Source organism: Embiotoca jacksoni, unplaced genomic scaffold, assembly GCF_022577435.1.
Source record: "Embiotoca jacksoni isolate LCO1_2020_lvr unplaced genomic scaffold, fEmbJac1.0.p SCAF_1, whole genome shotgun sequence".
Taxonomy (NCBI): domain Eukaryota; kingdom Metazoa; phylum Chordata; class Actinopteri; family Embiotocidae; genus Embiotoca; species Embiotoca jacksoni.
In genome coordinates, this window is record NW_027185229.1 from 5,957,817 (window position 1) to 5,971,912 (window position 14,096).

A 14,096-nucleotide genomic window follows, 5' to 3' on the forward strand; every position below is an offset into this window, starting at 1 on the left:
AGAAAAGCAGGCAGAGAGGTAAGGAGGATGGAGCACAGCAAGTATGTGTGAGGATTTGTTGTCAACTTGTTGATATGAAGGAGAAAGGAGGAGAGAAATGTTGAAGAGTAAGAGAGGATGTGTGATTGGGAGTCACTGTCCTCTTCTTTCTCTCCCACTGTGCTCACGGGAGCGCAGAGGAGTCCGAGACGGGAGTCTGAGACGGACACTCAGCAGGGGTCTGCTTCATCCATCTTCCTGCCTCGCCTCCTCCTAACCCTGCTGTCTCCAGTATAACCTCCAGGCACCTGTCTCCCCCTGATGGTGTGTTTTATTTTCTGTCTTTCCTCTCTGTACTTCATGCTCTCCTTCCTCACCCTCCTTTCATCCTTTTTTCTTGGCCAATCTGTCTGTCCATCCCTCCTGTTGTCCCTCTCTCCCCCTCTTTCTTCTATGTTTCTGAAGGACAAATTGACAATGGTACCGCCGTTCGGTCTGGCGTCAGGCTCTTTCCATACCAGCACCATGCTTGGGATTCTTTGCACTGTCTTGCATACTTTCACATGACGCCAAGGAAACTCAAATGATTTACATACAAAGCATTTCTCTCTTTACTACATGCTCCTTTTGTCATGCTGTTTGGAACTGTCGCTTGATTACCTTTCTTTGTTACGGTGGTAAAGCTGTCTCCTTTACCTCTGATGTTGTCAGCATGCTATAAAGTTCATTCTCTCTTCAGGCCTGCCATGCTTTTAAGTATACAAGTAAGTAGGCTAAAAGTAAACAGAGCTGGTTACTTTTAATGTTTGCAGAAGAATAAAAAAAAATCATGAAAAAATGTAAATACATTTTTAATTATGATAAATATCTAACCTGCAAGTCAAAAAGTATCCTAGATGCCCAAGTACCAAGAAAAAGACATGAAAATCAGATGCCCTGGTTGCCTATGAAATATCTACTTAAAAATCATGTATGTGAAGATGTATGTTTGTAGTGTGCATATAGCTTCTTTTCAATTTCTGCATGATTGGGAGGCCCCAGTGTGTCTCTAATGTCTCACCATCACATTCATATCACAGAGCTTTGCATCCAGCTTTCCTATATGCCTGTTTTTTTTCAACACTTCTACTGTTCTGAAGGTTTTTCCTCAAAGACTCTTCTCCTGTGAATATATTAGACGATATTCCATCTGTTGCTCAGTCAGAAAATATTTTCTCACAAGTTGTTTCTCTTTTCCCTTGTCCAAACAGAGATGGAAACCAGAAATGACACATCTCTTTGCATGTAGTTTGTATAATAAAATCCAAAATTAAACATTTTACTGTCAGTAAAAGTAACGCATTGCTATTTGTCACAATCCAATGTATTATTTTCATCTTAAGATATACAGTTACAATTTACCAAAAAAGAAAATAGTTTTTTTTAAACACCACAATAGAAACATCAGCAGATTACGAATCATTATGAATCATACATATACATATGCATGCATACATGCATGCATGCATACATACATACAGGCACACATGCGCACATGCACATAGCACATACATATACTTAGTACATACACACACAATAAAGGTAAAAACTCGATCATAGGAATAAAAACCAGCAGCTCATGAGAAGTGTTGGGAAAAGTTATTCTGTAAAACAAAGTTTTAAGATTTAAAAGTAGCAGTCAGCTGATTCGATGCTCAGTGAAAGACTGTGTCAGTCACCATTTGTTTTTAACCTGGACTCTGGAATAGTTAAAGCTCTCGGACTAGAAAACCTGTAGGGCTTTTAGTGAGGAGCTCTGTTAAATACTCGGGCACCAGATCATTCAGGGCCTTGTATGTGATTTAAATGGGTTCAAAAAGAGACTGGAAGCCAATGCAGTGAAGCCAAAATTGGTGTGATGTGTGAAAATCTTTGTTTTTCTGTCTGGTTGCTGAGTTTCAAACTATTTGTTGCTTTTTCAATAGATCGATTGTGTAGGCAGTTAAACAAGGAGTTACAGGATAAACAGTAAGCACGTGTACATTTTTCTGTTACTGAAGGACAGTAACAGTAAGGACCTAATTTTTTTTATATATTGCAGCTGTACCAACTTTTACATTAAATTATCTTGTTACTCTTCCCAGAGAGACTGAATCAAATCAAACTTTATATAAACATATATTGATGTAAGTGAACAATTCCTCAACATGTGTAACTAGAAGGTTGCAACCCTCTCTTTAAACTCAGATTAGTGACACTGGACAATTCCAGCAGCCTGTGACACGACCCGTCCTTGGTACACCATAAAACACCAACTGCTCGACTGATGAAACGACCAGTTAACTGTAATCTGCCTTTATCAGGCCCCATCAGCCATTGTGATACTCCTTTGTCTCCCTCTCAAACTCGTTGTGTTTTTGGTCCGGCCTGCCATTTCAAAGAGGGGCCTCTCTTCTTGACAAAGACCAGAGCCAGCGGGGCCCTTCTGAATGACAATACTTTGAAGAATCAGTTGGTATTTACTGCAGAGGAGATGGAGTGCATTAAGCCAAGAGACTGGTTGTTGTTGTGTTTGCCTTTACTAATTGGCTGGAAGGCAGTAAGCTGCTGATACAATTAAGAGGGAGAAGAGTGATCAGAGGAGGAGGAGGAGAAGAAGAAAAATGAAAGAAAGAGTAGAAACTGCAGATTAAAAAAATCCATGGTTGGTTGGTACTCTGAGGGCTCATGAGAACATTAAGATTATAATGACATGCCAGACACTGACAGGCGGTTCAACGTTGTTTATTCAAAACTAAATTACACCGTGTGCATTCCCACATGCTGAATGAGGTCACGACCCACTTTATCAATGACTTTGTGTGCAATTATAATATTTACATAACGTATTGACCACCACAGAGGCGAATGATTAAAAGATGGCTTATTTTAGGATCATCCACAATCCATCCGGGTCCCTCAGAGACATTCGCTTAAACATGAAGGAGGGGAACCGACGACCAGAGAGACCTGGTTCTGTCTAACCGTGGGTACTTGTCTGCTTGGTAATCAGGACAAGCTGTGGGGAGACTTGGCCTAAACTCTCAACCACAATTTCTTCCTCCGCGGTGGAAGAAGACGAGGAGGAATAACAGAGGTGGAAATGGTGAGAGAAGGTTTTTGCTGGACGAGCAGAAAAGTAGCCATCCCTGGGATATGTGTTGTTAAGAACCGAGGCGAGCCGTTGATCTGAAAGAGACATACTGTGTGTTTGTATGTGTGTGGGCGCGTGCGTGCACATTTGTGTGTGTCATAAGTGTACCAAAGGCATGAACCAGTTCATTTTTTGCTGACAAGAGCTGCCTCGAAAACAGAGACGGTACTCATCAACTTTTAGGTCAGAGGGAGCCCAAATTGAGTGTGTGACATACAGCCGAGAGGGAAACTGGAGGGGGGCGGACTCCAAATCAATGCAAAAGCCAAAAAGCTGGCTTCTCAAATGGTCATGGTTGAGACCAGTATTCACAGTGAATTTCCGGCCGCAGTGCCATGCCTAAGTCGCCCTGATTATTTTCTGGTTCAGGGGTTGCTGCAATTCAAAGCCTCCTCTCTGCCCACATCTGCGATTCAGTCTTGTTAAGGGGCCTATATTTCAGCAGAGAAACACACCAAAAACCTGAAGCAAAATTAAAAGTGACGATCAATCACACAGTCTTCCATTTGGGGTGTGGCGGTGCAGACCTGGCTGTTCAGCCGTCAGACCCTACCACACTGAGTGGGCTCATATTTGAGAGTGTTGTTCTAATAGAAGGTTAAATTTACAGTGAGACAGGAAAATTCTACAAACTCTTACAGCAGCGAGCTCCTGGACTGACTTCTTGGCTTCAGCAGTGAGAAGACCTTTGTACTCTGTGAAGATGCTTCAGTTGAAATGCACAATCACCCACTGTTGAGTGAAAAACACACAAAGTGAACAAGTCAGAGCTTTTGCACCAAAGAAGATGCTTTTTGAGTTTAAAATAAACGTAATCCAGCATCAGATATTGACAGTGAACAACAGGTCGACATGTCTTCTGTACAATATTTTTTCGATTGGTCTTGGAGGAAAAACTCTTTTTTTGTTTTTAGGCACTAAGGAGATCTTAATGGTCCCGTATGCACTATATGCACTTTGTCTTCATTAGCATGCGCATAGTATCACTTGATTAAATTTAAACAGTCCCTCTAAGATTTTGGAGTTTTTTTGTTTATTGTTAAAAAAAATAAAAAAATGCAAAATTTGTTGGTGACTTTTCTCAGAAATTGGTAATTTGCTGAGATTTATCAGATTTCTTTTGTGGGAGGTAACACATTGTCTGGAAAAAAAACATTGCGATTCGTTTTAACTAGTACTTAATGAAGAGTTGGATATAATCACTTCCTTTGATAATAAACATACTACAAATCACAAATATTTTAGTTACAATATTTTTTTTATTTTTTTAACTTAAAGAAACAAAGGGCTTGAGAATACAAAAATAAATCTATGAAATTATGGAACTTTACAAAACAGTCTGAGACTGTGATATAGAATACAAAGGCTACATCTGCTGTAAAAAAAGATTAAGGGCTTAAATGTTTAAATAGTATTAATTTAATATTATTGTATGCACAAAAACAAAGTGCAGTCTCTTTTGACAGCTGGTTTGTTTGATGATGAGAGCAGAACGAGCAGAGACTTGCTGACTGTTATTTTTGGTAAGGTTTACTTTGTATCGGGACGTCTTCAGCAGAGCTCCCATTTTTGTGGAAAAATTGCGTGAATTTTGCAAAATTGCAAGCTCCCACGAACATTGCAGAGATTGCCTGAATTTGCATTAATTATTGTAATGGCAAGATCACTATTTGTAAGGGGACTGCTTAAAGCAAAATTTTTAATGAAGAGTCCAACATGGCTTGGAGCTGCTTTTTTAACGGTTGACAAAATTACCTGGATGACCAAGGGTTTGAGATTCAAAACTTTTGGCAGAAAGCCTGTATTACAAACTGCAGGTGCTGCAAAGAACTGGGGGTTTAGGTGGCAGGGAGGGTCTAATGAAAGTTTCATTGTGGGAAATGTACTATCCAGTGTTTTTTAATCTAAATCCATATTCATGTTATCTTGAACCCAGTGGCTTCAAATCTTTAAAAAAAAAAAAATCTGTTTCCTCTGAGTGCCCAAGAAACAGACAAACAATTACATTCATTGTACTCTATTTACATTTAATACCAATATTATTCCAATTATTCCAAATGTTGAGGATACTGAAAGTTACCTTTGTAGAAGGTCAGACATTTAGTGCGTGTGAAGAGTGACCTTATATCTTAATATAATCTTGAGAAAGAAATAATTGCCCATGGGCTTAACTCGTGCAGGACATAAAAGGAAAGAATGAAAGCATTCAGATGAGGGACCAAGTATCTGTTTCACATAGTCCCTGTCACTCCTCTAGGACGCACCCCTCCTCCTCCCTTCTATGAGACATGAAAGAGTGAGCCTCATAATAAAATGGAATAAACCATCCTCCAAGGTTGAATTATTGTAATTACGTGTAATTGAGTGTTTGGCGGCAAAACCATTTCCTCCTCAGATCCCGCATGTACTTTTTGAAAATCAAAATCACTTTGTTCTTGGCCCCAGCACCGACTGACCTTCTCCGATTGCAGTCTTTCGTGAACGGTTGTGACATGAGACAGAGTGAGACTCGGGGGCGTGGGAGGCCGGTGAGATGGGTGCTGCGTGCTACGTTGTCACAAGATGAGTTACTCTCCATCAGTTCCATATGGTTTCAGTCGTCTGCTCGGCTCCTTCCTCTCTATTCCTTTTTGTCCTTGCCTATTTATAAAAACATGAAGTCTTTTACGATGTCCTGGCCTTGGCCAGAGCCCGGGGTTAAGAATGGGAGAAACCACCAAAACACAGATTAGTTCATTCATTTCAGCGTCTCTGAGGAGGTTGGTTTGTTCTGGGGCAGGAGTACGTGCCTGTACAGTAGACATGCCTGACGGTGCATAATAGCTGCTATTGTTTTGGGGTTACGCTGGTCAGCCAACTGTCTCTCTGCAGTAGAGCATGAGTTTAATTGACCTCAACTGGCCAACTGTCTCGCTGGAGGACTTTGTTTTTTGATGTGGGTCAACAAAGGTTGTACAAAAATTAAATAGTATTATAGTGGTGGACGAGAAAATTGCAGCACACTGTATGTTACCTATTATGCCACAGTATAATAGCCTTACTATAAAATACATTTTGTCAGTGTACTCGCCGGCCTGCGCTCACACCCGTAATTCCTTATCACTTCAGACTGATTTTTTTAACATTACAGCTGTCCAGTGAAGATGAGGCAATGGGGCGAAGAGTATCCAACTCTGTCAATGCTTCCATTGAGCTTTTCATTCCTCAAGGACCATTGTGTCATTGTGAATGTACTCGCCTGTGTCAGCTGTGTAAAGTCATAATTGAGCGGCCGTGCAGAAGTTGTAAGAAACTTTTTTTGTGAACTTGAGCTCAGAGGGCAAAGCAACACAAATATCCATTACAATGTTGGCAACATAACTTAAATTAATTCTGACGAGTACAACCTGGTGACTTAATATTACACTAAGCCTGTTTGCGTTTTTGGTTGGACTTACGCATATTTATAATGACACGATGCAACCTTTTAGTCCAGCCGACATTTATTCCGTGGTTAACAGGAAAATAAATCAACTGTAGAGGTTGAACGACTGTGAACTTATATGGTTATAATATTGAGCATGGTTAATATTAGGTTGTGAAAGAAAATGCACATGCTTGGATTTCATTCTGAAAAAAGAAGACAATATGCATTTTTTGCGTCAATTCATCCTGGTAACATGCAGAAATATGTAATACACTCATTAGTCCACTAGAGGGTGACGTGTCAATGTCGCATTTTGTCCCACGTAGGCGTGAAAAATAAGGTAACTTAGGTTTAGGCCCAAAAACCACTTGGTTAGGGTTAAGATAAGATCATGTTAATGAGTAATTTTAAATAAGTAAAGCTAGTACATCACGAAAGTTAGTTAACATACACAAAATATTTTATGTTTTGTAAATAACTTACTCGTCGTTTGTTTTCTCATGGACTCGATTACCAGTCCCTCTTTGACCTTTGTTCCATGACATCCCTCCCTGATCATACATGTATTTGTCATGCCTAGTTGAGGTAAAATGTGACACTGACACAGTATCCTGTGGTGCGCTGACAGGTGTAGTAAACGCTTTGTCGTGATACCAGTCTGGTAAATTCTATGTGACAAAGGCCCCCAGTCAAACCTGAATCCATGATATTGCAGTTATAATGAAAACCCCAGCGGTCACAAAAGGTACTCAAAGACTGAAAACCTGTTTAAGATATCAGTTTTAATGTCCTGCTTGCTGTTATGGTGACAGTTTACATCAGACAAGTCTTTGCATTTATGTTAGAATAAGTAGCATTACTCAGGGTTCACTGAAAAGGTGATCATTTGAACCAGTAAGAAGTAAAGAGATAATTACATATATCAGACGTTTCGTAGATGAAGTAAAGGTTTCATTTTCATCTTAAAAGTAAAACATTTCGTGAGTTCATAGTCGATTTGTCGGTGGGTATCATGCACTCCCCCTTGATTACATAGACTTCAACTAAGAAGTAAGTTGTGATTGGGAATGTCAGGTTGCCATTTTCTTATGATTGGCTGATGAAAGGTATAATTTGGGACTGCCAAGACAGCAACTTCAAAAGCCTCCAATGCCATATTAGGCTGGAATGTGAAAGCTGTCCAGGCAAAAAATTATCCAATTTTCTACTGGCTTTAATTACAAAGAGGATCCCCTTTCATTGGTGGGGCAATTGCTGTCCATTTCTGAAGACCATTGTGGAAAATGATCAAGTCAACCATATCCAGAATGCTTAAATCTGGACTTTCTTTCTGTGGCCATGTCATGATTATATCATATTTGAAACTCGCATATCCACAGTTTTTGTAAAATGACCTCCAAACTGATGGAGACCAAAAACCAAATGACTTGTTTTGTGCCAAGAATAAACAAAATAAGACACAATGATAACATTGATGGCCACAGTCTTGTCATGCAGTGTCCGAAACGTAGTTTCTTAAAGTTTGTGCTTGTGGTGAGAGAAAGACAAAATAAAATAAGTGGGTAAAGGCTAATTTGCCTTGTAACCAAGTCTTTGAGAAACTTTCCTTCTCTTGGCTGTCACCACGCCAGCAAAATAAAAGCATAAATTGTGGTTAATCCCTGGAGCAGGGAGTTGTGCCTGAAGCCTGTTGGTAATGGGCAATGCCCTTTCTATTCTAAATAAAGTTAAGCGTTTGTAACAGCGACTGCATTATGGAAAATCCAATTTGTGATTGCAACATCTAAACTCAACCTATGGGTAGCTCTTTGTTGGTCACAGCAGCTAAGCTGCATGTCTTTTCCATGATTAGTTTTCCAGGAAACTTGCATGTACATGACCTTGCATGCAATACTTATGATTCATATGCAAAAACTGGATTCTGATTATTATGATGGTAAGAAAGAATTAACATCTAAATATTCTCAGACTTGCAAACCCATGTACAGAGCACAGAACCCTGAAATACTGCACATGATCACTTTCTCACAGCCTAACACAAACAGACATGTGCAAAAAGCTATACATAAACAGAGTTTATTTACCTGTACAATAAATACATATAATACACATAATATAATACACATGAAGCGCTATTGTTATTGACATGACATCACAAAGCAAATACAGAAACTCAGATGATTATCACCTCAGTCAAACAATCTGTCCTGGTACCAGTTGTCTCATTTAAAAGGCTTTTTCTATTTGTTTTGTCGTCATAATGTGAACCAAAGCAAACTTAATGAGTTAATTTAACACACTGGCCAATATTTCTCTCTCTGTCTCCACCTGTCAGATCCTGTCAGACTGTATGTCACCCAGAGAAGGAAGAGAAGAGACTGCCCTCACACATTTTGGGACGTGTCCAGCGGCCTATTTGTAAGCCTGCAGGGTGTGGCAGGTAAGCTTCCACCTCAAAGGCAACAGCTCCCTCCCATCTAATTGCTCTTCATCAGATCAAGCTGTATGACATTCCTGCATACTATTTCAAGTGACTACTGCCAAAAGACAGAGTTAACTGCCATCAAAGGGGACTATCTCCAAACCGGATCAATGGTGGCTGATGGGATATTGTTGTGCCATTAGCTCAGGTTTCAGACTACACCCCCCCTAATAAACAATACGAACCCGAAAAAACAGCACACTGAGATGCTCAGCTCAGCAAAACACAACAGGAAAACATTCAGCATCATGTATAAAAAAGCTGTGAACCAAAACAGGGGTTTTCACCCCAATAAGGGATCCTCTTATCAGACCTGTGACCATTCTAGCGAGTCAGAGGAAGGATGCAATCCTAAGGCAAAGCAGAGATAAGGGCCTTTGATATAATTAAGCCAACGTCAAACAGCCAGTAGATGAGTCTTGTGAAGATAAAGCAACCAGGACTGACAGGTCTGATAATGGTCCAAACAAAGAGAAAGTGGAGATTAAGGGGTTCCTTTTCAGGGAGTTAAGTGGACTGCCCAGAGGACACTCCGAAACATGGCTCGTCTGTCAGGGACCGGGGAATGGATACCATCACTGACGTGTCATCCACGGAGAGATAGTAACAAGGAATTCTATAAAGAATGCGCAGTCTCCTGTACTTTCAGTTTTTAGGTTATCATGAGTGCGTTATCAGAATGTTTTACATTATTTTAACATTTATTTCTTATTTTATTTTGTATGTATTTATTTATAAATATATACATTCTTTCTGTAGCTGATACTCCTATTTTGAAGGGAACATATTTAATGCAAATAAAGAAGCAGCAGAAAAAAAAACATCCACGCAAGCAGAGCTCAAAGGTCAAAGAGCAGCCAAGGCTCATGTCTTCAGATAAGTGGAAGAGAAATAATCATTTAGAGGAGTCGTTCCCAATCAGAAGTGTACCCAATGGAGCACCTCAGCAGTTTACAGGGGGTGTAAGTGGAAAGTTTTAACTACTCTGAATGAAATTAATTCAGAGAAATTGTGATTTGATTAAAAAAGAATATATATTCTTGCCAAAAGACAGAGTTAAACATATATCCATGTTTTCAGGGAAATTAATAGCCAATGAAGAGCAATGAATAAATAGTTGAGGTGATGACCAAAAAGTCAATTGCTGGATAAAAATAATGGAACACTACTTTTTTTATTATTACTTTTAACCAACTCAAACAAAACAGTGATAAAAAAAAGTAAGAATCAATTGTGTTAATAACATCCAATTTATCCTTAAAAAGACCATATTTGAGTGGTGCAGGTGAAGGGGTTGAGCTCATCTGACACCTAACATAAATAATAATCAATAGATAAAGTTTAGGAACCACATTGTTGGATATTATGAGTGATAGAGAAAACTTTCCAGCACATGAAGGAATAAAGTGTAATTCTATCAAACTTATTGAGATAAAATCAGTTGTTGAATCATCACCCCATCATCCAGCTCTGTTCTAGCCCAGTACAGCTTGCAGAAAGCTCAATTAGTGTGTTTTATCCTGTGGTAAGATAAAAGTTAGGAAACTTTAATGCTTGGTTAGACTACTTGCAACAGATTTTGTATCACAAATGCAATCATCCCTTAGCTTGCGCCCATAACTTTGGTCCTTTAAAAAGCTGCTCTCTTTCCACACTCGCAGCTAAAAAAAAAAAAAGATGTGTTGTTAATGCTGAACAAGCAGAAATGGAGAGACAGTCACAGCACTCAGCTGTAACACAGTCTGGCACAACACTAACAAAGGAAATGAGCAAACCACACAGCAAATAACAGACTTTTATTCAACACTCTGGGCCCCTCTGCTTATATCTGGGTGCCAACCCCAGTCACTTACAAATAAACAGATTTATGAGAAATACTACCTACAAATTACTACATTTGTCTAGACAGGACATTATTTTAGCTTTACTTACTTAGCATGATCAAGTTTGATTTTTATGAATATGTCAAACATTTACAGCTTCCAAATTTGCACTTAACAGTAAATGGGATGAATCAGCAAATAAACTACATTTCCCACAGCATTGAACTATTCATATGACTCTGACACTTTTCTGCAAGCAAAACACAAATTATACTTTCTACAAAAGAAAAATCTGATTTAAAAAGTTGAGGACTTTAATAGTTGAAATTTCAGTCAGGTGAGACATGTGACCTGGGGAAAATATTTCAAGATTGATTAACTTTTGTTGTCATCTTTGTTAATGCACTTAGTGTACCACTACAATACAATAGACAGTACAATAACAGAAAAAGCACAAGACTGAAAAATAATAGAGGATGTTTAACTCATATTGTCTATATATTAAATTAAATCAGTGTTTTCAGACTGTGATTCTAAACAGTGTATGCTTAAAGCAACACATGATAAACACACTTTCCCCCTTAATATGGTCATAAAGTGAAGTTTAAAATAAATACAATATTCGTAAGCACTTTTTCACTGTACTGCAGTAATTTTTTTTCTGTTTCAGTATGATAATACAAAATTAGAGGCAATGCATCTTTGAATTCCTTTTCGCACAACAAACTGCAGTGAGGAGAAAAAGCAGAAATCTATTTCAAGAATTTCAACATACAAAATGTACATTGATATACGTTAAACAGGCAACACAAGATCCATGCACTGGATTACTTTTTTTAACAACTCCAAAAATAAATTGTAAATCTGTAACACGATACAGTCCACTTTATACTGACAAGCACATTATTTTAGCAACCACAGTACATTAAAAAGAAATTAAGAACACATTTGTTCCGAGTACAATCAAGTACAGCAACAAAAAAAGTTCTCGCTTGAATAATCCAATTTGATTCCTTTTGGTTCGTGATCATCATCATCTGCCAGAATGCAAAGTGGTAATACTTAATATAGATGCCTGGTGCAGACAAACATGCTGTTGGACCATTAATACACTCTAAAACAAAATACTTTCTCACAGAAAATTTACAACTTAAGCTAAACACACAAAAACATTTCCTCATTCAAACATGGAGGCCGCATTGTCATGCTGTGACATGGCTTCACACAGAAATGGCACAGTCTCTGAGAGCAAGGCTCCAAAAAAGGCATCTGAAACCATCCAATATATCCAGTGGACCATAAATCCTCAGACCAACATTTGGCACGTTGGTGGCTTTCATTACTGCCAGCTTTCTGTAAAATAAATCGAACTGGCAAATGAATGTAACTAACTGATCAGGTCACAAGATATTTTTCACAGTTGTGGCCATGCAGGCTCTGTAGAGTGACAAAACTAAACCAACCTGCTGTTTGTTTGTCAAAGCAATATTATATATATATATATTGTGAGCCTACAATCAGATTAAATATTGTTTTTATTGGTTCTCCACACCTCACTTTACAGAAAATGTAAAATATTTTAACTGGAGAACAGAACATTTTTTTGGTGGTCACATTTCACCGGCAGGCACAAGTTGCATTCAGGCGCGAAACTGTTTCAGTCCTTCTGGAGGGACTCGTCCACCTGCTTTTTCATCAGCTTGATTTTAAGTGTGTAATATTCCTGTTGGAGCTTGAGGACTTCCTCTTGTCTTCTCAGCACAGACATCTCCAAGTCCATTCGCTCCTGCAAAGTTGTGCAGTGCGTTGACGGCAGAGAGGTAATGCAAGAAGTATGCAGGTGTTCTCCAGAGTGGGAGAAGACGGCAGCATGAGGAGGGCTAAATCGCACCGTGAGGGATTTAGCCGCGTTAGCCAAATCAATTTTTTGTTCTGCTGGGGAGAATGTTGGACCTGGATATGTAGGCAGCCTTTGCTCTGTCAGTCCATCTTCATCACATCTGGAAAAAAGTTTGTCCAAACATTTGTCGTATAAATCATATTTTATAAACTAATTGGAACATCTTTTTCCTAAAATAATGTCACTGTTTCTCTGAATATCCCACAGAGTTCACTATGATTTAATTGTAGATACAAACACTAACAAAACAAAACAACAAAAAAAATATATATATAGGCTTTTACCTTTTTTGTTGAGTCTCCATGAGCTCTGAGACTGAAGAGTCTTCTCTGTCCTGTTGCAGCATATTGGAGAGATTCATCACAGAAATAACTATCTGGGTCACAGCATTGAACTGTTCAAGGGATGGGTCTTCATCTGTGAATGAGAAATTATACATTATCTAATAAATTAATTTAACATGTAAACAGAAAGCAAATGTTTTCCTCCAAGTTTTAAACTCATTCTTTCTTTTCTGAATCCATCCTCACATTCAGAGCTTCAGCTTACTTCACCAGCTGTTGATCATAGATTTGATGATACTATTTTTAAAACTTTTTATTGATAACAAACTGCTGATTTTTCTCACCTGGTTGCCTTTTCTGCCGTTTGAGCTCATCCCTTGTCTTTGCGAGTAGATTTTCCCACTTTTTGTTACAGTCTGAAACTGTACGCTGAGCCTGAGGAAAGGCAGCGTTGATGATGTGGACTATCTCCTCCCAGGCTTGTCTCTTGTCTGGTATTGATACTCCGGTGCTGTACTTTCCTCTGATTATGCTTTTCCTCTCCTGCACAGCCTGTGCAAGAAGAAAGCACTCCTGGTCTGTCCAGTTAGGTCTTCGCTTCCTGCTGCTCATCACTTCAGGAGCCTGCAGTGGCATTAGTCTGAAAGAGAAACACACACAGATTGATTATCCGTTATTGCTTAGCTGTACAGCTGTACAGCTCGTCCCTCAAAACATGCCTAAAACTGATCATAAAATTTGTAAGTAAATTCAACACTACTACTCATCAGGATCATGAAACCCTCAGGTAAAGGCTTCCACTTAAGACTCTTTGCACTTAAGTTATTATAGTTAAGAGATTTTTTTTTCAGTTTTAAGATTTTCGCCACATTAACTGAGTCAAAGCGACGAGTTATCAGATATCTGTTCAGGCGCTTGCAGGATGCAAATACTATGAGGTACAATACATGCTATGACATTAAAATACTGGTAAAACCTTTAAGGTAAAACGTTAAGGCTTTCTTCTCCGTTTTAGGGAAAATCCACAGTGTCGCAGGAAAGTGACGTCAG

The 14,096-nt window shown here is 38.8% G+C and overlaps 1 long non-coding RNA gene across 1 annotated transcript; it reads right to left on the reverse strand.

The window, feature by feature from the left end:
* Window positions 1-10,846: 10,846 nt before the first annotated feature.
* On the reverse strand, window positions 10,847-14,090 carry LOC138203398 (uncharacterized). The gene is made up of 4 exons (XR_011178712.1): window positions 14,023-14,090; window positions 13,391-13,686; window positions 13,047-13,179; window positions 10,847-12,862 (listed from the first exon to the last, which is right to left on the reverse strand). It is a non-coding gene; the product is annotated as an uncharacterized lncRNA (long non-coding RNA).
* Window positions 14,091-14,096: the final 6 nt, after the last annotated feature.